This window comes from Balaenoptera physalus (genome assembly GCF_965194825.1).
Source record: "Balaenoptera physalus genome assembly, chromosome: 11".
NCBI classification, from domain to species: Eukaryota; Metazoa; Chordata; class Mammalia; order Artiodactyla; family Balaenopteridae; genus Balaenoptera; species Balaenoptera physalus.
In genome coordinates, this window is record NC_138896.1 from 64598460 (window position 1) to 64621735 (window position 23276).

At 45.8% G+C, this 23276-nt stretch overlaps 1 long non-coding RNA gene across 2 annotated transcripts; it reads left to right on the top strand.

Moving 5' to 3' along the window:
* The first annotated feature begins 13379 nt into the window (after nt 1-13379).
* LOC309637803 lies at nt 13380-21993 on the top strand. Of its 2 annotated transcripts, none has more exons than XR_014250818.1 (2): nt 13380-16068; nt 19152-21993. It is a non-coding gene; the product is annotated as an uncharacterized lncRNA (long non-coding RNA). The 2 variants fall into 2 exon arrangements; XR_014250819.1 differs by having other exon boundaries at nt 19219-21993.
* The last annotated feature ends 1283 nt before the right edge of the window (nt 21994-23276 follow it).

Consider the following 23276-nt stretch of genomic DNA (forward strand, 5'->3'; position numbering starts at 1 on the left):
GGTGCAGCCAAATAAATAAATAATTTTTTTTTTTTTTTTAAAAAGAGTTTTAAAGATAGATGACTTCCTCTAAGAAATCAAAGCTCTACCTGCAGCAGGGTCTTTAGGAAGCCAATACAGGCAGTAGAAAATGAGAAATTGAGTTACTCAAGCCATGAAGGGCAAACAGAAGGCTGTGGGATGCCTCACAACCAGGCTGATGGATTTTTCACAGAATCGACGGGTGTTTTGGCAGAATCGTCCTGAGTAACTGGTTGCTTAGGTGACGTGCAGACACAACTTTCTTCTAACTCAATGGGATGCCAATTATCTTTTTCTTTACCTGCTAGATGCTAGGGGAAATAAATCTGTATACTTTAAGAAGGGGCATATATTTCCTTTGTGAATGAAATGAAACCAAGGGGATAAGTTTAATAAATGATGAGTGCTCACTTATTCTGATGGGGAGAAAAGAAAGGTTGATTTTCCTTCCAGAGCAGCCCCTTGATCTAGCCAATCTGTTAAAGAATAATTGAACCGGCAACAATCACTTCCATGCAGTATCTACTAATTACGCTACTCTATAAACAGTCTCTGCATTCAGACATGCTAATTGCTAAAACGGGAACATTACATCACCAAGGGTGTCGTTAGAGTCTTAGCTACTCCCTGATTCAGAAGATCTAACCCTGAAATATGAAGGCTGTGTTTTTTTCCCCCCTTTTCTGACTGTGCTCTGACTTTCATCTCTTATTCTGAAACCTTTGCTTCCTCCAAATTCAAGTCTTTTGTCTTCTTTTGTGTTATCAACCTCATAAGGTATCCCAAAATATACCATTTCTCTTAAATGATTCACACATTTAAAAAATTTTATTTAGTAAACTCCCAGACAGCTGAAAGAAAAGGCACCATGAACTGAGCCTGATATAATCCATTCAGGCCTCCATTTGTATCTTTCAAGTGAGAGACCGGGATTATGTGTCAATTAGGATTAGGTTCAACTGTAACAGAGACCAAGACAACAGCGGCTTAAATCAAACATGAGGTTATTCTCTTCCAGTAGTGAAGCCTGGTGCTAAGAGTATGGGGCTAGAACATTAACTCTGTGATCGTCAAGGACCCAGGCTCCCTCTATATCATTGCTCTGCCATCCTCTGAACTTGACTTCAACCTCTGGTCTAGGATGGCTGCTCTAGATCAAGCCAGCATGTCCATATTTCTGCCGTCAGTGAAAGAGGGCACATTGCCTTTCTAAATGGTACCACCCAAAGTCACATTCAACATTTCCACTTCTAAGCCATTGAGTAGCTGCAAGAGAGTCTGGGAAATGAGGTGTCTATTCTGAGAAGCCATTGACCAACTAAAAGTTGGGGATTCTATTAGCAATGGAGGAAAGAGAGAACAGATATTGGGAAGAGCTAGCTGGCTCTACCACACACTAGATTGATGATTTTGAAATTGTATCCTCAAAGTCCTAGGGTTTTGGTATATTGCACAGAGGCTACTGTGGGTCTTGAATGGGGCGATGTGTGGGTAAATTTGCATAGGATCCCAGAATACTTATCAAAATCAGAGTATATATCCCCCCTTTTGAAGTGTAATTGTATTAGAACATTTCTGATGGGTGGCAGTGGTCTGGACTGAACCACTGACAGGTGACTGGTAAGAATTCTCAGGGCCCCAGGGGGAGGGGTGCTTTGAGTGGTGCCCTGGGTTGGTCAAGGGGAAATCTGATTCTGGAGCAGGCTGCTAATCCTGGACAAGGTCACGGTGAAGTAGCGTTAGACCAGTTTTCAACGTTGACATCAGATGGCGCTAACAGAAGCAACAGCAGCTGACAACTGGGCCTTGAAACTGGACTGATAAGATTCTGTATTTTTCTCTCTGAAAGGGTTGTGATCCAAGTGATGACTACAGTAGAGTTTCTCAACCTTGGCACCCTTGACATTGTGGGCTAGACGATTCTCCATTGCACATGACTGTAATGTGTATTGTAGCATGCTTACCAGCATCTCTGGCCTCTACCCATTAGGCGCCAGGAGTATCTCTCCCATTGTGCAAACCAAAAATGCCTCCAGACATTGACAAGTGTCCCCTGGGTGCCAAATTACTTATAGCTGTGGACCAATGGGCCAGAATCTAGGTAATGATGCACACTTTTGTACTTTGCTAATGGTTGTGCAATTTGGTACCAATCCTTTCATAAATGAGATACATAGCAAAGGCCTTCAATATGTCCATGACTTTAACTTAATCCCATTTCTTGGACTCTGGCCCAAGGAAACAATTTGCAAGAGGCTTTCTGTCTAAAGGTACTTGTTGTAGTACGATTTTCAATAGACGAAAAAATTGGAAACAACAAAAAATATTAAACAGTAGGGAAAGAATTAAATAAACCATGGTAGATCCATGTACCCATTAAAATGTGTTTTTGAGTTTATAATAACATGGGGAAATACTTAGAATGATAAGTGAGCAAATAAAAAAACTATGCAAAAAAAAAAAAGACAAGTAGGAAACTCACTAAAAATGGTAGACTCTGGGGAGTGGGATCAGGAGTGATTTTTTTTTTCCTCCTTCCTTCTATCTTCCTGTAGTTTCTAAACTTTCTAAGCTCCCTATGAATGAGTTTATTCCAAAAGGCAAAACGAAACTACAAAGAAGATCCTAATTAAAAAAAAGTTCTGATGCCTGTCCTGGAGGATCCACAGACCTTTGTGAGCATTCCTGTAAGTGCATGCTGTTGGGAGAGAGGCCAAACAGATATTTCCTCCTGCGCCGAGGAGCCAGGCTTTGTGCCAAGTGACCCTGCCACCCTGGCCACAACCCACTGAACCAGGAATCCCTACTGAAGCCTCCAGGAGACTGGGTGGAAGGAAGCCCAACCACCTATGAGGAGGCTTGACTCCAGGCACTGGAGGTACTGTCAAAGAGGAGCCTTTGACACTGGATAGCGAAAAACAGGGCCAATCAGATCCTGTCTCTGGAAATGTGCATGGAAAAACTCTCCAAGGAGGCTCCTCTGCCCCTCCTGAGAGATTAACAAGGACAACCAGACCATAAAGCAGCTGGGAATCCTGAGCAATGAGGGCTGTTATTCTGGTTCCTCGGGAGGCTGCGGAGATGGCTTTCCTTACTCCCTACTTTCGTACAAGAAGCACCTACCATACAGAGAGATGTAGGCAGAGTGGGCCCCGGTGTCTGACAAAGCTCAGCTCCCTTTGGGTGTGTGTAGTGGACGTTATATGGGCAGCTGGAACCCTCCTCCCAACCCTGCTGGTCCCAAAGGTCACTCCACAGATGAGTGTCACAGGAAGCTTGTTAAATTCCAGATTCCAGGCTCCCCTCCTAGATAATTTCACTTAATAGTCTTGGAGAGTGGGGAACTCAAGAATTTGTATTTAAGAGTTCCCAGGTAATTCTGATGCATAGACCAGTTTCGGAACCAGTGTTTTACCCACTACTAAAAAAACTACACCATCCTGCTCTAACTCTGAAGTAACCCCTAACAGTAGGATGGTTCCTCAAAAAAATTAAACATAGAACTACCGTAAGATCCAGCAATTTCACTCCTGGGTATATAGCCAAAAGAACTGAAACCATGGTCTCAAACAGATATCTGTACACCCATGTCCATAGCAGCATTACTCACAATAGCCAAAAAGGTGGAAGCAACCCAGGTGGTCATCACAGATGAATGGATAAAAGAAATGTGGTATATACATAAAATAAGTCTTATTCAACCTTAAAAAGGAAGGAAATTCTGACACATGCTACATTGTAGATGAACCTTGAAGACACACTGCTAAGTGAAATAAGCCAGACGCAAAAGGACGAATATTGTATGATTCCACTTCAATGAGGTTCCTATAGTAGGCAAATCCACAGAGACAGAAAGTAGAACAGGGGTTGCCAGGGGCTGTGGGAAGCTATTATTTCATGGGTACAGAGTTTCAGTTTTGGAAAATGAAAAAATTCTGAAGATGGATGGTGGTGATGGTTGTACAACGTGAATATACTTAATGCCAGTAAACTGTACACTTAAATATGGTTAAAATGGAAAATATTTTACCACACACAAAAACCCAACAAACCAGCAATGACTAAACAAAACAAAAAAAAAAACCTATACAATTCTTTCTAGCAAGGAAATAAGCCACCTCAAAGAAATCAGAGCCAAGAAAATAACTTTTTTTTTTTTTTTTTTTTTTTACAAAACACTGTCAGAGATAAAAATCTTTAGAAAAGAAAATTAGTTCAGAACAAGCTTCCTTCATCCTATCAGCGTCCCTTATCATAAAATAAACAGAGAGAAACAGGAAATGGGAGACTAAAATAAATCTTCTGTTTCAAGGAAAAAAAAAAAAAAATCATTCCTAAAAGTTTACACGCAGATCTTTCTGGATCTTTCAAAATGTCTCTGAAATGTTGCAGTTCAAAGCTTTTCAAATACTATAGCCTCCACCCACTCCCCGGATATGCATTTACTTCCTCTCTTATAAACATAACTGCCTTTGTTGTTTGAACAGAGTCAGTGACTCTGGGGTCTCCTTGTGGTTGGTGCCCACCGACGAGCCCTGTTCCTCGAATCAGCTGGGAAACCCTACAGGGTGGGCAGTGACTTGCCATAGACAAAAAGGAGGCAGGTCAGTGGGGGGACAGTGTGACAGAAGATGCTGTGAGTCGGGGAAGGCATCTATCAGGAGATCTCACAAATGTGAATGGCTGCTATCAGGGTGGTAAGCGGCTAATCAGTGTTTTCACAGATGAGACAAAAAAAAAAAAAAAAAGCCAACTTTAAACAACTTTAAATACAGCTTGAGTGATGTTTAAGTTACCATTAGGCCTGTCTGCAAATGAGTGAAAATCCAAAACAACAGTGATTTAAATAGCACAGAAGTTTCTTTCCCTCCTTGTAAATGAATCCAGAAGGAGGGAGCTGGGCTGCTGTGATGGTTCTGTGAGGTTGTCAGGGACCCAGGCTCCTTCTGTCTTATCACTCTGCCACCCTCAGCTCACGGGCCAATGTGATGATTTGACTATTTAAGCTTCAGCCTTAATCAAGTCTAGATTCTGGCCCAGGAGATAGAGGAAGGCATGAAAGGGTCCCTTCCTTCTCATAAGGTAAGTTGCATGTAACCCTCCCACGTATATTCCACTGGTCAGAACATGTTCTCATGACCACACCTCGCTACAGGAGAGGATGGGAAATGGATCTTTATTCTGGGGAGCTGCTGCACGGCTAAGGAAGGGAAGGCTGATACTGGGGTCAATGGTTAGCAATCGTGGCCCCCAGGAAGTTACGGCAGAAGGTAGAACTCGGGACTTCTTTTTCACAAGTACCACAGACCTTCCACATGAGACTCTTCTAGGCCAATCGTCTCATTTAATCGATACAACTTCCCTGGGTTTGTGTTATTTCCACTCTACAAAGGTAGAAGGATTCCAAGAGTTTGTGTCACTTATCCAAAGCAGCTCCATAAGCTATGCCGTTGGCCTTCCAATTCTTCAGAATCAGCCCTGAGTGGTCACAAAGCCCCTTCCTCTGTAGCACCGAGAGGGGCAGGTGGATGGGCCTGGGGATGGCTGTGTGGGTCTCTCAGGGTCTCTCAGCTCCAGGCATGGTCACCTCTACACCTTTATGTCTTCCTAACTCCGACCCCTGCCATGCAGGACTCCAGGAGCCCATCACATGGCAAACTGTACACATCACCCCAGCCCTGCTCTTACCCTGGAGGCTGGAAACCCTAGGCTGGGCCGCCGGCTTGCTTACTTTTCAAGCTGATGTTAGCATTCTGGGGCAGATTCACTCATCCCCGATTTGCAGCTGTACCCACTTTTGTTGAGGACATGCGTGTGCTGGAAGGGTGGGAGGGCGCTTACTGCAGACCCCAGAGAGCCAAAGGGAAAAAAGAGCATCAATCCCGAGCTGGGCTCCCCTGGGGCTGAGACATCTGTTGTTAGGAAGGAACACCTAAAACTAAAAAGAAACCGCCTTTGGCTGGCTCTGTCTTCTCTTGATGGTTATTTGGGTTCCTTTCATACTTTCAATGAACTCTCTTGAGGGATTAGGAAATTTAAGGTTTAAATCAGTGAGGATGAGGAATGAGCCAAGAAGAGTAACTTTTAAGAAAGAGACTAGTTCTGTTCTGCCTACGAACTGCCCGTTCCACCCCCTGGCCGGTGTGTGCAGCCTGACTGTTCTAAAGCACACGGTGTCTGCATTGCTTGGGGAGGACCACAGAGGCTTCTTGACTCCACACAAGGTCATTCCACGTGAGCTTGGGGCTGACTCCCTAAAAGCACGTCTCCCGTGAAGAGGACAGAGTCTGGGTCACCCATTCCTTCGGCGGACCTCCAACTCCACAGATCACACCCCTCCACTACTGTCCTTCTGACCACTACAGAGAATCCTTCTGAAAAGCTCTTAATTTCTGTTTTAAAATACCTTTCAATAAAAGACATAAAAGTAAATGCTTGTTTATTATAAATTCAGAAAAGAAACTAAAAAGAAGGGAAGAAAAACTGCCTCTTATTCTATCACCCAGAGATAACCGTGACTAACCTTTTGTATATTTTTCTAAGCACATACACGTGTATGTTCGTATGCACATGCATGTGTGTGTAAAAAGCTTTTGAAAAGCAAATATGGCCTCAGACTATTTTATAACCAGCTTTTTACCACTTAGCAATAGGCCACAGACATCTTTCTATGTCAGTAAATATATATCTACAATATTTTTCTTAGTGACTGAAGATATTACATTGTACCATCATTTTTTTTAAATCCCCTATTGTTGGACAGTAAGATTAGTTCATTGCGCTATTATTGGAAAAAATTATTACTATTATTATTATTATTACTAAAGATCTTAGGGCACATGCTTGATTATATCCTTAGAATAAACTCCTAGAAGTAGAATGCTAGGCAAATGCTTTGCCAACTGTTAGGATTTTTTTATATGCATGGTCAAATTTATCTGTAGAAAAGTTGTAATAATTTACACTCATCTCCCATGTATGAGGAGATTCCCGATGTTCTAGTTTACACTAGACACTATGTCTTTCTTTAAAGTCCTGGAAAGTCAATGACATTCTGTAATCTTTTGGGAAAGAACCACAGTTGCATATCCATCCTATATACAAAGCTTTCCTTCCACGACAGCTCCATCTGAGAAGTCAGGCCCCCAAAGGAGCCAAATTAGACCCAAACTCAAATATATCTGGGTCTCAGAACATCCTCTCGTTTCCATCAGCCTCTGAACACACATCTGGCCAAACAACTCTCTGTGATTTGCGACCTGGACTGGATTCAACGCTGACCTAGATAGAGAGCACTTTGGATCTCATTACCCGCCCTCCAAGCCATCTGGTGCTGGCTAAACAGGTTATCCACGCAGTAGGAACCTCCATCCCTCAACTAGCTTTCTTCTTGCCAGGTTTCTTCCAAAAAAAATATTTTCTACCTAGCTCTTTACACACAAAAAAAAGAGGATATGGATTATCTTTTGCATATCTTAACCTGATAGACAAGAAGCTTATTTTTTAGAACTTAGCAATTCTACAGATTCAATCACAGCTCCCTGGATGTCCCAGGAGACAGTGAAAAGGGAGAGAAGGGGAGAAGGAATGAATTCCCATGGTCACAGGACTGGGGCCTGAGGCGTTGCCTCTGCATGTTATCTCACTTATGTTAATATTTAAAATATTTGTGGTTGGGGGGGAAATGCCAATTATCTTCAAAACAGAGAATCTGTTCTTGGCTACAAGTGTTTTTTCAAATTCCTAGAATTAAAGCAGATTATTCTTCCAGGCTCATGAGCTATTTTTATCTGCAAAAATATGGAGCACACATACCTGTTCCCACGTTCATCTACGCGCACGGACGCTGGGGTTCGTTACCGTCCCTTAGCCCTGTTGAAGGCAGAGCTAAGGGACAGTAAGCTTGGTGCTTTACCACCTTTGCAGAAGTGTATTGCTGTGGGGTGAAGGACTGTCTTCCTTTATAATTACTCATTTTCTCAAATGACATTTTGGAATTTTTAAAAGCAGTCATGGAAAACAACACAGTTACAGAGAGAACAGACTTATGGTTACCAAAGGGGAAAGGGGCAGGGAGATAAATGAGGAGTATGGGATTAACAGATAACACTACTATATATAAAACAGATAAACAACAAGAACCTACTGTAGAGCACAGGGAATTATATTCAATATCTTGTCATAACCTATAATGGAAAAGAATCTGAAAATATATATATATATAATATATATAACATATATATATATATCTGAATCACTGCTGTACACCTGAAAGTAACACAATATTGTAAATCAACTATGTTTCAACTTTAAAACATTAAAATCAGTCATATAAAGCAAAATAGACCTATTTTTTTGAACCTCTATTGTTCATTGTGTTGTGTTGTTATGGTCTCTCTTCTTTTGACCCTGGCATTTCTTTACTCATGCACAACATCCTTATTGAGGGCCACCTGTGGGCAGCGCCCTCCACTGGGTACCGTGGAAGGCCTCAAGACAGAATCCCTCGTCCAGCTCTGTCCCCAGCCAGCTGTCATGAAGGGGTCCCTGCACTTCACACAGCCACAGTTTATGCACCTTTAAAACAAGGCACCTGGCCTTACTGCCCACAGGCACTGACTCCCCTGCACTTGTGGGCTCCTCACGGCCCAGCGCGGGGGGGGGGGGTGTCCTGAGCAGGCTCTGGCTGGCATCCCAGGCCACAGGTCAGAGAGACACATGGCTTGCTCTGCGAGTGAAGCAAGTCAAAGCTGGGTGGAACCCCGCCCCGAGCCATGCCCACAATCAAGGGTAAGCCCTACGGATGCTGAGGTCCTAACAAAGGTGTCTGATCCAAACTAACGCCATTGTAGTCATATATCCGAGGCTCTATTAAAATGTTTTGTGATGAAAATTTTCAAAACTACGCAATATAGACAGAAGAATAAAATGAAAACTCAGGCACTCATCACTCAGCTCCAACAATTTTAACTCTGCCCCGACCCTCCGAATCCCAGACATCCTGTCATTTTACCCGTAAGTGCTTCAGTGCGTGTCTGTAGTTAGAAAGGATGTTTTAGGGCTTTCCTGGTGGCGCAGTGGTTGAGAATCTGCCTGCCAATGCAGGGTACACGGGTTCGAGCCCTGGTCTGGGAAGATCCCACATGCCACGGAGCAACTAGGCCCGTGAGCCACAATTGCTGAGCCTGCGCGTCTGGAGCCTGTGCTCCGCAACAAGAGAGGCCGCGATAGTGAGAGGCCCGCGCACCACGATGAAGAGTGGCCCCCGCTTGCCACAGTTAGAGGAAGCCCTCACACAGAAACGAAGACCCAACACAGCCAAAAATAAATAAATTAATTAATTAAAATGAATAATGCTTAAAAAAAAAAGGGTGTTTTAGAAATATAACCGCCATGCCGTTATCCACAAAATTAACAGTTATTCCTTAATATCAGGTTAGTTCTCTTAAAGATGTCTCTTTAGGGCTTTTTTTCAAATCAGGATCCAAACAAGGCTCACACTTTTGTTTTGATGGTCCCTTCTGTTCTGTAACAGTCTCCACTCCTTTGTAAATTTTCATTTCCTTGCAGTTAGTTTGTTGAAGACACCAGGTCATTTATTTTGTAGGATGTCCCACATTCTGGACTGGGTTGCTTGCTTCCTTGTAGTGTTGCTTAATTCGTTCTTCAGTCCCCTTTACTCCCGGTAAACTGGTAAGACATCTAGAGGCTTGATTAATTTCAGGATTTTTTTTTTTTTTTTTTTTTAAGGCAAGAATGTGTCCGAGTTGATGCTGTGTATTTGACACTGCATCCCCCTAGGGAGCACATCCGGTCTGGTCATCCCACTTATAGGGATAGATCAGAGGGCTCAGGTAGCTAAGTAAGGGGGTGACCTTGACGGGAAGCAGAAGAGATGGGATTTGCACCTTCTCAGTCTGATTCCAGAATCCACAATTTTAGCCACTCCCCCATCTTTCAGGAAAAACAAGTGCTCCACTTTCATACTTTTTTCTCTGTTTCTGGACTCCTGTACCCACCACCCATCTTTCCCCTGTACCAAGGACAAACACCGCTAGTTGTAGGTCAGATCCCACAGTTTAAATTGGGGAGGAACACAAGGTCAGTGCTTTCAAGCACCAGGAGGTCCAGATGAGGCCTGGGTGCTCCTTCTGTCCGCTGGGTCCTGGTCAGAGGTGTAAGAGGTGGGGAGGGTCTGGGAAGGGGGTGGCATCTGACAAGAGTTTTCCTTGGCCGCCGCATTTCTCTCCAGCCCTAAACCCTTCAGGCTCTGGCTGCAAGAGCCTGGGACCCCATGGCGCCAAATGTCAAAGGGATTGAGAATGACTACGAAAGTGTGATCACATTTCCAGTCTTTATCATGAATTCCCCATTTCCTTATTTTGCCTTCTTTTCATGCCCTCTTCTGCCATGATTTTCTCTCGGTTTCTTCACTGGCCTCATCTGTCTTGTCCCTCCCTCATGGGACAGGGGCCTTTTAGAACAATCCCACAATGAAATTACACGCCAAAGGCAGTCAAGGTAGCAAGAGAAAGGTGGGCATCATAGGTGCTGACCTCTGAAGTCTCTGCAAGTCCTAAATCTGAGGGTCTACCTTCACCTTGCACATAGGGAGAGACTCCCACGAGAGACTCTTAGCCAGTTCCTGGGCACAGGGACCCCAGGGAGCTGAGGGGTGGAGAAGGCAGAGAAACAGGAGAAGACTGGAGAGAGAAAGAGCATCTGATGGGAAATAGAGAAATCCCTCCCAGTGGGCTCTGGTGCTGTGTTTCTCTTTAATTCACCGAGGTTGTGTTCTGTCCACGCACGAGCTGGGCTACAGGCCTCAGGCCTCCTAGAGGCCACGGATGTATTTGTTCTTGCCTTTTGTGGTGGTGATTACCTTTGTGCACTGCTCTCCTTCATTTACAAGGAATATTTGTAGAGATTCTTACCATTTACAAGGTCGTGAACCCTCACAATGACTCTTAGAGCGAAGGACCATCATCACACTCGCGGTCACTTGAATACAAGACTCAGAGCCGGTAAATGCTTGAGGCTCCCCCATGATGAAGCGGCTGGGCCAGGACTTGAACCCATGTCCCTGGAAAGCTGAGCATCTTCCCCTATGACCACCCCCTACGCCCAACCCGCCCACACAAGGTTTGCTTCAGAGAAACAGGAAGGGTTTGGGTGTCACTTTCTTCAGGACCCAGTGACTCTTCTTCCCAAGAGCTCGGTTAAGAGCGCCGGTTCCACGTGCTTTGTTTGTGGTCAGCGTCCGGTGGGAAAAGGTCAGCTGGCTGTTCAGAGTGGGACAGAATTTTTGGTGAGGCCTCCCTTTCCCGCTCTAAGTAATGAAAGCATTGGCACTCCCGGGGGGGGGTCTCCTTGGGACACATTCCTTGTTGTTATTGCTATTGATGTGGTTTGTGGTTTTGCCTTTTTAAATTAAAAATCATCGTTTCTCCAATCGGGAGTCATATGTGCTCATTTTGAGACTCTTAGAAAAATGGAGAAAAGCATAAAGAAAAGCAATCTTGTCCGGTCTCCTGCCACCTCAAGCCACAGCGAGGACTTGGTGGGTTTCCTTCTTGCCTCCTGTGCCCCTGCAGATGCCCGCCCCACGCTTCCCTGTGCCTGGAGCCTCACGACAGGCCCCGCGTCCTCTCGTGTGGCAGGGTTCCGCTACGAGGCAGGCCTGGCAGGGGGAAGGACAGTGTGGCTGGGAATTTATTCCCCTCGCTCCCTCTCTGCAAGGTCACCTCTGCCGAAGGTCACTGCTCCTTTCAAGACCCAGGAGCCAAACAAGGCACTCGCCCCCCACAGGCTCTGGTAACTGTTCCTAATCTCCTTCCTTTGGGCCCCGGGTGGTAGGGCTCTGGGTGGTAAAGCCCCAGCTACTGCAGCACTGGTTGTTCCCTGCACGCCCCCCACCCCACCGCCCACACTTTCATAAATAATCCCTCCCCAGGTTACCCTGTTTTCAACGTGCCATCTGTTTTCTGTTGGGAACTGGACTGCCTCACCTTCTGACTCACTGGTATGTCAAGACCTTTCCCTTGAAGCTCCCATGGCCATGCTATTTTCTGAGGTTTCCAAAGCAATGTATGAAGTAGAGCCTGGAATAAACTTGGGGGTCCCGGGGCAAGAAGGCATCTAATTTCCTGACTCCCAGTAGCACCCCCCTCACCTGACCCGGCTCAGAACTGCCCCAGGCCCGTGTCCACGCGTTGTGATGTGCCGCACACCTCCACACACACCCAAGCACCTCCAACTCCTACCGCCCCTACATCTCCATTAAAGTCACTCCTTTTGTCACCAGAATTACCTCCACGAGGTCCTGCTTGGAAAGGAAGTTGTAGCAGAGGAGGAAGGAATCCTGACTTTTTCACCCCAGAGGCCTCTGCACATGATGCTGCCTCAGACCCCCGCTCACCGCCTGGCTGAGTCTACCTGCCCCTCTTATCTCGGCTTTGAAGCCGTCTCTGAGCTCTGCGCCCTCGCGGCTCTTCCGTGTTGTAACTCTCTTCATGAGGTCCATGAGGGCAGGCACCGTGTCCTACTCACCCTTCTACCTGGCACCCGCCCATAGCACCTGGCATATAATAAGCACTCCATCAGTCAGTTGAATATTGTACATTTGGGACATCCTCCAGTATCAAGTTTTCCCATTAGCCCCATGTTGAAGGACTATTTCCATTTGGAAGAACCCTTGAATTGAAGGAGCCAGCCATTGCTTCCTGGAATACTGTATATACATTAGAAGCCATTTACCTGTCCCCACAGGCACGGAGGTGACATTTCAGTCTTCTGGAGTCACTTCTGAATTTATCTACCATACTTAACTTTACCTCCTAGTGCGGGGTCAGGGGAGCTCTGAGTGTTAGTGAAATATTTCAAACCTCCCTTTAAGAGGAAAATATGAATACCTCTATTTGCACAAAGAAACAGTGGAAAGATATACAAGGAACTAGTGAAGTGATGACTTCCGGGGGTGGAGTGGAGGATCCAAGCAGACTGGGTAGCAGAGAGAGGGAAACTTCTCAATTATAACTTTTTTTTTTTTTTTTTAATTTTTTTTATTTATTATTTATTTATTATTTATTTTTTGCTGCGTTGGGTCTTCGTTTCTGTGCGAGGGCTTTCTCTAGTTGCGGCGAGCGGGGGCCACTCTTCATCGCGGTGCGCGGGCCTCTCACTATCGCGGCCTCTCTTGTTGTGGAGCACAGGCTCCAGACGCGCAGGCTCAGTAGCTGTGGCCCACGGGCCCAGCCGCTCCGCGGCATGTGGGATCTTCCCAGACCAGGGCTCGAACCCGTGTCCCCTGCATTGGCAGGCAGATTCTCAACCACTGCGCCACCAGGGAAGCCCTCAATTATAACTTTTGATATTGACTTTTGAATCACAGGAATTTATAACCTATTTAAAAAAGAAAATTATATTTGAAAAACCTTCCCTGAGAAGAGCAATAACTTTCCATCTTTTTTTTCACTTCAACCCACTTAGGTGAGGCAAGAGACCTCACTGCCCATCTATTCTATCCTTTTACGCTTTCCAGTGGAAGAAACAATGGGACTTGTTCATAATAACAAAGTGTCAACGTATAAGCAGTTTGCTTTTGGGGAGAGGGGGTAGCATTATGTAAACATTTGCTTTTGCAACTGGGGTATGATGATTCCTATTTGAGCCACACTGTATCTTCCAATTTAGTTACTAGAAAATTACGGGCCCCAAATACTGATGTGGCAAATATCTTAGAGAAGATCAGAAAACCTAAAACCAACCACGTGGATAACACAGTAGCAGCAACTGCTAAGAGAGAAAACAAAACTTGTCTCCTCCTAAGTGTGGGCATTTGGCTGTTGACAGTTTTGCACGCACAGCAGGAGCTTTGCAAGTGGCCACGTGTTGCATAGATGATAGAATTTTGGACAAATGCTGAATAAAAGTATTCTGCTCACACGCTCATTTTGGTTCATGAATTCCAAATTCAGTCACCCTCAATGATTCACTTAATACGTTAATAGTAGAAAGCGATTAGTTCTCCCTAAATGACAGCTGGAGGATTGCGTGGCATTCACCCAGAAGAGCAGAAAGGACTCATATGTTTGGGAAAGCAATTTGCATCCATCAGGAGAATTCTTGCATCTCCAGTGGCCTTTGAGACCACTTCGAAAATGGCTCTATTAGACTTACTTTACTGGTAAAAATTTATAAAGCTACCCTGCTCTGAGGTGGCCAGAGTCCTAGAGAATTTGGACCCTGTGATGGAAAAGACCACCCATCTAAACCGTGCTTCTTCCCAGTGGGAAGCAGCCCTTCAAACAATGAAGGTCCTTCTTAAGCATCAGCTTTGGCCTCTGGGATAACTTTTCTAGAAAGAGCTTGCTGGGTGAGTTGCAAACACCTGGGGAGACGTTTTCACAAGGAAGTTCTAAGAACTGTTGAGGATTGAGTAGCTCTACCCTTCCGTACATTTTTAACCACAGTTAAGCTTCCCTGGCAAGGAGTGATGGAGCTTTCGAGGCAGTGAGTTTAGACCCTCTGACCCCCTCGACCCTCTTGTCCTAGATCTTCCCAGCATCTGCCCTGTTCTGTCCTGTCTCTCCCATCGAATTCTACACCGACCCTTGGACTTAGGGGCCCTCTTGGGCTTCCCTAACTTTGATCATCTCGTGCTATATCACTTGTGACTTGCACCCACTCTTCTTCTTACACCTGATCCAGCTCCAGCTCCAGGGGACCAAAGAGGAGGTAAGATGCAGTAAAATGAAATCCCCAAGGCTCTTGAATCCAAACATCTCTACTCCTTAGCCTGCTATGGTTGGTTAACCATCATGGACGTTTAGGAGAACGTTAAGCCACGTGGCATGGACCTGTACTTCCCAGGAACTGAGAATATGGGTGCATACAGGGTTGGCAGTCAGCTGGTTAAATACTGAATTACTTCCCTGTCACTTGGTACAGCTATTGACCCACTACCTTGACCACCTAGGCTCCTTCCCTGGAACTCCCTAGACCTTCCCCTAAACCTGCAGCTTTAGGGACAATGCCTGGCCAATCAGGGGCAGGAGCGGGGGTAGGGCCTTGGTTGGGTACCCTTGGCCAAAATCCATTCTGATTGGCCGATACCTGAGCCAGACTAGTTGTTATCTGTCTCAAATATCAACCTTTACAAGTGAGCCATGGTCTTAGAGATTTCCAGATAAATAAATGAAAAAGAAGAAAGTCACACAAGTGACGGCTGTGCCGATACTCCCAGCTGGCAGCCTCTTCTCTTCAAAGGCTGCCCCAGAGGTATAAGCAGATGATTTACTAAAGCAGATGATTTACTAAATACTGCCTTTTGCCAAATCCCCAGAGGCCCTTGAATGTTGGGTGCTAATAAAGCTCAAGTTATTATTAGGCATGTGGTCTATGTAGGTCACTGCCAAGTGCTGGCAAAGAAAAGCAAAGCAAACAAGCTAACCCTGGCTAGAATGTGGATGAGGAATTGCAACCCCTTCTCTAAACAGGAAGCATGCCTGAAATCTTTTGTGTCTCCAGGAGGACTTGGCTTCCTCACCTGTAAAATGAGGGTCCTATTAATGACCCCCTTCACCAGTGTCTCAGGATTTCGGACAAGAAATAAGCCTCTTTAGAAACAAGTGGGGGAACCCACCAGGGAAGAGTACTGGGAGATTCAGCCTCATCCTGTAGAGGCTTGGAGCCTTTAGATTTTCTGTCCCTGCCACACTGCAGTGCTTGGCTTCCATTTTACCTGGCAGCCCCTGAGAGGGACCGTGGCCATGAGTGGGGCAGGAAACAGCTCCAGGAATTCAAGGTCTTGACTAAAGGAAACAGCAGATCTGTGCTTCCAGTTCTGCTTGGACACAGGCTTTTTTCAGATGCTCACAGGAAGATGACTCGTGTCAAGCTTTCAACCATTTGGACAAAGTTCAGGATTGTTCTTCAGCAAGACCTCTTCCTGAGCAATAAGGAACACACGCATTTCCCAGGCATCCTGTTGGGCGGTGACGTTCCCTCTTTACCAAAGCTCTCCAAGCTGGAAGGGCATCCGCACAGGTAGGAGGGACTGAGGGGTTGGGGCCACGTGTCTGGGGGAGGGTGGTGGGGTTGGAGGTGTCTGGGGGTATTGCTGGAACGCAGGTGCAGTAGGACCCTCCCGGGGAAGAAGGAAGAGCTAGGACAGGCAAGAGAGCGGTGGATCTGCCCGTGGTGATGTGCCTCCTGACGGGAGGTTTCCAGGCTGAGTCACCCCGTCTGAACCTGGCAAAGAATGGGAAACCATTGGGAGAAAGAACAGGAAGAACCCAATTCAGGCCAAGCCAGAGGGAAGGGGCAGGGTCATGGGATTTCTGGGACAGTGGAGCCCAAACTGAGCCCTAAGCATGCTCCTTTTTTTTTTAAGAAAAATTAAAACTCAGCGAATGTACACTTCCTCCTGTTTTACAGAACATGTGAGGTGAACCCACATCTTCACAGTTTTATTTACGTACTAAATAAGCACATGTAGCACTTATCTGGTGCCAAGCACTCTTCCAGAGTTTAACAAGTTTTAACTCATTTAGTCCCCAGGACAATCAGAGGTCCTATGATTATTCCCATTTTATGGCGAGGAAACTTGAGGCATGGCAGAAAGGGTTAAGCGGCTTACCCAGGGTGAGGAGGAGCCGGCACTGGACCCCAGGCAGCCTGGTTTCCATGTCTGTGCTTTCAACTCTTGAATTGATTTTTTACTAGACTTTATTTTTTTAGAACAGTTTTAGATTTATAGAAAAATTAAGAAGATAGCACAGAGGGTTCCAATACATCCTGTATCCAGTTTCCCCTGTTATAAACATCTTACATTAAGGTGGTATATTTGTTACACTTAATGAACTAGCATTGATCATTATTATTAACGGAAGTCCACAGTTGATTTGGATTTCCTTAATTTTTACCTAATGTCTTGTTCTGTTCCAAGATCCCATCCCGGTTACTGCATTCCTCATGTCTCCTTAGGTTTCTCTTGGCTGTGGCAGTCAGTTTCTCTGACTTTCCTTGTTTTCCATGATGTTGATGGTTTTGAGCAGTGCTGGTCAGGTGTTTTGGGATGTGTCTGATGATTTTTCTCCTAATTAGACTGGGGCCCAACCCTTGTCTTTTTTTTTTTTTTTAAACATCTTTATTGGAGTATAATTGCTTTACAATGTTGTGTTAGTTTCTGCTGTATAACAAAGTGAATCAGCTATACATATACATATATCCCCATATCCCCTCCCTCTTGCGTCTCCCTCCCACCCTCCCCATCCCACCCCTCTAGGTGGTCACAAAGCACCCAGCTGATCTCCCCCAACCCCTGCCTTTTGATCGTTACAGTGAGCTCTTGCAAGGCAGGTGCCAACCTAACAGGGACATCTGCCATTATTTGACAGAATTCCACACTAGGTATTTTTTTTCTTATGTATTTGGTTCTTTTCAGAAGGAAAAGGAGACTTCTCTTTTGTCGTTGTGCTAAATCATCTGGTTCCGAGTAAAGAAAGTCATCTTACCCTAGACTCTCTCGCTGGGGTAAAAGCCCTTGGTTTACGCTAGTTTCCATCTTCCAGGGTCACAGGGTGCATTTCGTTCCTCCAGCTGGGCCCTGTTCATCCCTGTTAAGACTCAGACCCCGGCACAGAGAAGTGCAAAGGGAAAGTCGGGGACTTGGTCCTGTAGGGCTCTGTGGGGTTCTGTTTGCTTCCTTCAGCCAACATTTCCTCAAGCCTTGTCACTCCCACTGAAGCCAGAGCATGCGCGGCCAGCTGCCTCCCAGCTGCCAGGTGGTGGCTTTGTCTCTGCAGCTCTCCATCCCTGCTGTCTCCGGGGAGGCATCTCCTCAGCTAGCCCTGTGGGCGCACATCTGCAGAAGCTACCCCACTCCCCACCGTCCTCAGGTGCTGTCCTGGCAGGCGGACCCTCCTTCCTAGATGATAGACCACACCGTCAGATGGGTCCTGACGGTCCAGACTGGGAACACATGCATTTGATTTTCCCAGGGAGAACTCCGATCATAAAGACGTTTACGCATGAGGGAAGTGCTTGATATACAGCCTTGAGGTGATAAAAATACACGCCACCTTCTCAGAAAACTAAAAATAGAATTACCATATGGTCCGGCAATCCCACTCCTGAGCATATACCCAGACAAAACTATAATTCGAAAAGATACATGCAGCACTATGTTCACAGCAGCACTATTCACAATAGCCAAGACATGGAAACCACCTAAATGTCCATCAACAGATGAATCAATAAAGATGTGGTACACGTAGACAATGGAATATTACTCAGCCATAAAAAAGAACGAAATAATGACATTTGCAGCATCATGGATGCAACTAGAGATTATCATACTAAGTGAAGTAAGTCAGAAAGATAAAGACAAATACCATATGATATCACTTAAATGTGGAATCTAAAATATGACACAAATGAACATATCTATGAAACAGAAACAGAATCACGGACATGGAGAATAGACTGGTGGTTGACAAGGGGGCGGAGGGTGGGAGAGGGATTGGAATTTTGGGATTAGCAGATGCAAACTGGTATATAAAGAATGGATAAACAACAAGGTCCTACCATATAGCACAGGGAACTGTATTCAATATCCTGTGATAAACCATAATGGGAAAGAATATGAAAAAGAATATGTACATATATATGTGTGTGTGTATAACTGAGTCACTTTGTTGTACAGCAGTAATTAACCCAACATTGTAAATCACCTAGACTTTAATAAAAAAAAATTTTTTTTAAATACACGCCACCTTTTAAAACCATGGCAACACAAGAGGCAGGACAGTTGCAAATGAAAGGGCATTTAAAATATGGCAATGGGCTGCAGGTGTGGAAAGAAAGTTGCTCAGGAAAACAGCTAGAGGGAATGGAGTCCTGCCTTCATGCTCATCTACACTGTGTCCCAGCTCAGAGCCTCACCAAGTTCCAAGGCCAACCCCCAGTAACTGTTGGCTATATGAACAAGGGATGCAGAGTAGGCATCTCCTGGCTGCCTCCAACAAGTCACAGCCCGGGCTTCCCATCTCCTTCCCTCCTTGCCTTCAGTCTGAACAGAGCTAACAGCTTCGTGGCTCATTTTACCTTCCCAACCCTCCTCCTGCTAGGTTGAATCATTAGCCTCGGTTCCTCACCTTCTGCAGCACTCACACCCTCTGCTGTGTAACTCTGCAGATCTTCCCACAACCCTGGGAGGGAAACACTTCCCTGCCCCATGACTTTGGACTCAGCTGGAGAATATTAGCAGACGTGACGCATACAGTGGTTCGAAATGTGCTTGTGTGGTTGGGCGTGTCCTCTTATGCCTCTCCCCGTCACCAGGAGAAGAACATGCCCCAGCTAGCTTGCTGGTCCCGGGAGGATGAGAGGCATGTGGGACAGACCTGGACCCAAACAGCAGCGTTCAACCCAACCCAGCTGATCCCAGCCAAGATCAGCCAAACCCCAGCTCAAATGTATGAGTGAGAAACAAACGCTCCGTGGAATGCCATCGAGCTTTCAAATCCTTTGGTACCAGCAATAGTACCTGCGGAGTAATACGCAGGACGAAGGTTTCTGGGAAGAGGAGACTTCATGTCCCAGGAGACCATTCCTTTCTTACATGAGTCTTCCTGATGATGTCACCGTCACCGGGACTCACCTCTTCCAGAAAGCAGTGGTCTGTTAGTAATGTCAGTAATTAGCATTCACCTGGGGTTTTATGGGCAGGAGGCAGCAGCAACATACAACTATCTTATGAGGTGGAGAGGCCGGGATTATCACATTCATTTTGCAAAGAGAAAATTAAATACTCAGACGAGTTGGGTGACTCACCAAGACTGGACCAGGAGGCAGCTGTCTGAAGGAAGAACGCGATAAGGAGTTCCTCATACCCGGGGGAAGTCACGTGTGTGCTCGCGCAGGCGCCTTTTATTTTTGTAACATTTCCTGTTATTAAAGGGATACAGGCCAATTGTAGAAAAATAGGAAAACGCGGGAAGCATTAGTAAGTTTCCGTCCTACCTAGTAGTATTTTATTTCTCTGTGTTATTTTTGTTATTATTTTTTTTGGCTGTGCCACGCGGCCTGCGGATCTTAGTTCCCTGACCAGTTGCTCCCTGAAGTGGAAGTTCGGGAGTCCTAACCACTGGTCCACCAGGGAAGTCCCTCTCTGCGTTATTTTTGATGCATGTATATTTATTATATATTTTTATAAGTTAGAAGCATACTGTATATATAAGAACATTTCCTATGGCATTTAAAATTCTTTAAAGACAGTTTTTAATGCATACTATGTTCTATGACTTATTCTAATTTGTTTAAACATTCTCTATTACTGTAAATGTAGCCTGTTTGTAATTTTTTTGCCATGAAAAACAATGTTTTGGTGAAATCTTTGTTGGTACAGGAGGTAATTTATGTATTTAGTGCATGGCTGGTATAAATGGTAGCTGGTATAAATCTTTGTCTAAATCCCTGATAATTTCCTTATAATAAACTTCCAGATGAACTTCTGGGTTAATGAGTTTTAACATTGAAATAGTTTTTGTCAAACTGCTTTCCAGAAAGGATGTCGCATTTCTATTGCTAATTATGATGTTGCAGTTGCCCGTCTCACAGCCTCCTCGCTAGCACTGAGTATTTTCTTTAAAACAAAGTATTGCTAATTTGATGGGTGAAAAATGGTAGTTTATTGTCGCATTTTTCATTCCTAGTGAGACTAAAAATTACCGCATAATTATTAACCATCAGTAACAGGATGACTGGGTAGAGGAGGCACTTGGATCAGGGCCTGGCATAATAGTTTTGAATGAATGAATTACCAAAGGAGGACCACGCCGTGCATGTGAGTAGAACTGCTAAAACTATGTGCTAAGGACTGAGGTTCTTGATTGTGCGGACAGGGATTTATTCCCAGTCCTTTCTTGATCAAAAGGACAAAATGCTGGGATAGAAGTGAGGTTTTCGAGTGTCTACTGGGGTGACAGGGCTGAGAACGAGTTGCTGGGCTTTGGAACTGGCGGACTGGCCAATGAGAACGCTCATCAGGAAAAGGAGCTGGTAATGCAGCCCCTGGGAATTTGCAGCCCCTGGTCAGTAATTTGGGGGCTGGAGCTGCCAGTGGTGCCCTCACTCCTCCAGTCAACCCCTGACGCCCCAAGCACACACGTGTGGTCATGGGGTGTACTTGGACTCTGCAGACCATTCTGTTCTCAGGGGGAAGTTAGGACTGCGAACTGGAGCTTTCCCATCTGACTGCGTCATGATCTGACTCAGCCACTAGGCTGGCTGAACTGGATTAACCCCTGCTGTTTCTGTTCCTCCAAGCCTGGCCGACCTCCTCCCTCCTGCCCTAGGTGAGGAGCCCCACCCCAGCCCAGAGCACTCTTGTAGCAATTATTACCCTGCCCTGTAATTTTTCATTCGCAAGCCATATGCCTCTCCTTGAAACAAACTACCTGAGGGTGGACGTAGGGTTTCATTATCTTGTATCTTCAGCAGCTAAGAGTGTGAGAATGAATGAGTGAATGAATGAATGAATGCTCCAGGAGTATCCAGAGTGCACCAAGAATAAACTAGGGCCTTGGAAACTGGTTGGGAGAAATAGCCAGAGATCAGTCTTTACTAATATGTTTCATGATGGAGTTTTGCTCGACTGAGAAGTTATAACTTGGATATTAGTCTCTGTGGTTGGTTGATTTTGGGGCAGAGACGACATCCCACATCCCCGTGCCTTGAAGTTTTCTGGTTTTGCTCTGATTTGAGCCATGTCTCAGCAAAAGCGGGAATTTTTTTTTTTTTTTTTTTTTTTTAACTATCTGCCCAGCTTTCTTCTAAATGAGCGGTTCTCAAACTTAATATTGAGTACTTGAATCATCTGGAGTGCTTGTTAAAATACAGAAAGCTGAGTTTCTGATTTAGCATTTCCAACAAGTTCCCACTTGATGCTGATGAAGGGGCCACACTCTAAGAACCACTGGTCGAAATGTTTTAATCTGGCCCCTGGATAAGGTGCCCAACTGACCTTCTCCCAAGTCGGCCTCTGCGCCAGGCCTCAGCTCTGTTCATCCCCACGACAGTTTGGAATGTCTTTTCTTGGCAGTCTGCATAGGCAGACGGGACCATCCTAACCTGTGTTAAGGCCACCAGGGTCTAAAAAGTGCTGCTACAGGGTCTGAAACCTCATCAGGACACCTACTAGCTTTCTGGAGAAGCACATGAAGCTTCAGGAAATGGAATTTTACACCCTGGGAAAACCCCAAGCTCCAGGAACCAACCTTCGGACAGCAGGCAGCAGCCAGGGGCCTCACCCGCCCTCTTCCAGAGGCAAATCTCCTCAAGAGGGGGACACCTGGCCGTCACCTGTGAGGGTCTCCGTGCACTTTCCACTCCGCCCCGTCTGTGCCTGAGCCCACATCCTCTTTCTTTGTTGATCTTTACAGGAGAAGGTGAGAACCTGGGCTAAGATTTGCTTTCCAGCGGCTTCCCCATCACCATTCAAATAAAATCCAAGCTCCTGACCATGGGCTGAGCCTGCCTGGTGCTCGGACAGCATCTCCCTTCTCTCCAACGTGTTGGGTCCACTCTGACCTGCTGTCCTCCCTGGCTGGCCCTCAGACAGCAAGCCTGTTCCCATCTTGGAGCTCAGCAGTTGCCCTGCCTGCAGAGCTGGGGCCCCACAAGGACAGGAGGCTGGCTGGTCAGGCATCCCCTCTCCAGAAAGAACTTCCTGTTCACCCTCCATAAAGCAGCCCTGCCTCCCACCTGGTCCTTCTGCCCCTATCTTCAGAGCACTTGTCGCCATCTGATGCCACCTCCAGAATGGAAGCCCCACGGAGGCCTGAACCTTGTCTGCCTTTCCTAGCTGCGTCCCCAGCACCTGGAGTGTGCCCGGCACACCGTCCTTGTTCAATAAGGATTTAAGGAATGAATTTGTGGCCTCCACCAGGTAGACTATGGAAGGCAGGAACTGGCATCCTTCAACGGGATATCCCAGACCTGGGCTCTAAAATCCAGAATCTGGCTCCAGGTTCACTGCTTAACAGCTGGCTCAAATGGGAAGAACCGGGGCCACAAATGAGGTTTCTGTCACCATCCCTGTCGCTTTGGACAGGCCCTGCCAAAGGGTTTGGATGACATTTGTGGTGCCCTCCCTCAAGACGGTGTCAAGGCTCAAATGAGGTGACTGCTGGGAAAGGGCTGGCTATGCCAGGAAAAAAGTGCCTGCAAATTTGAGGTTTGGGGCTGGTGAT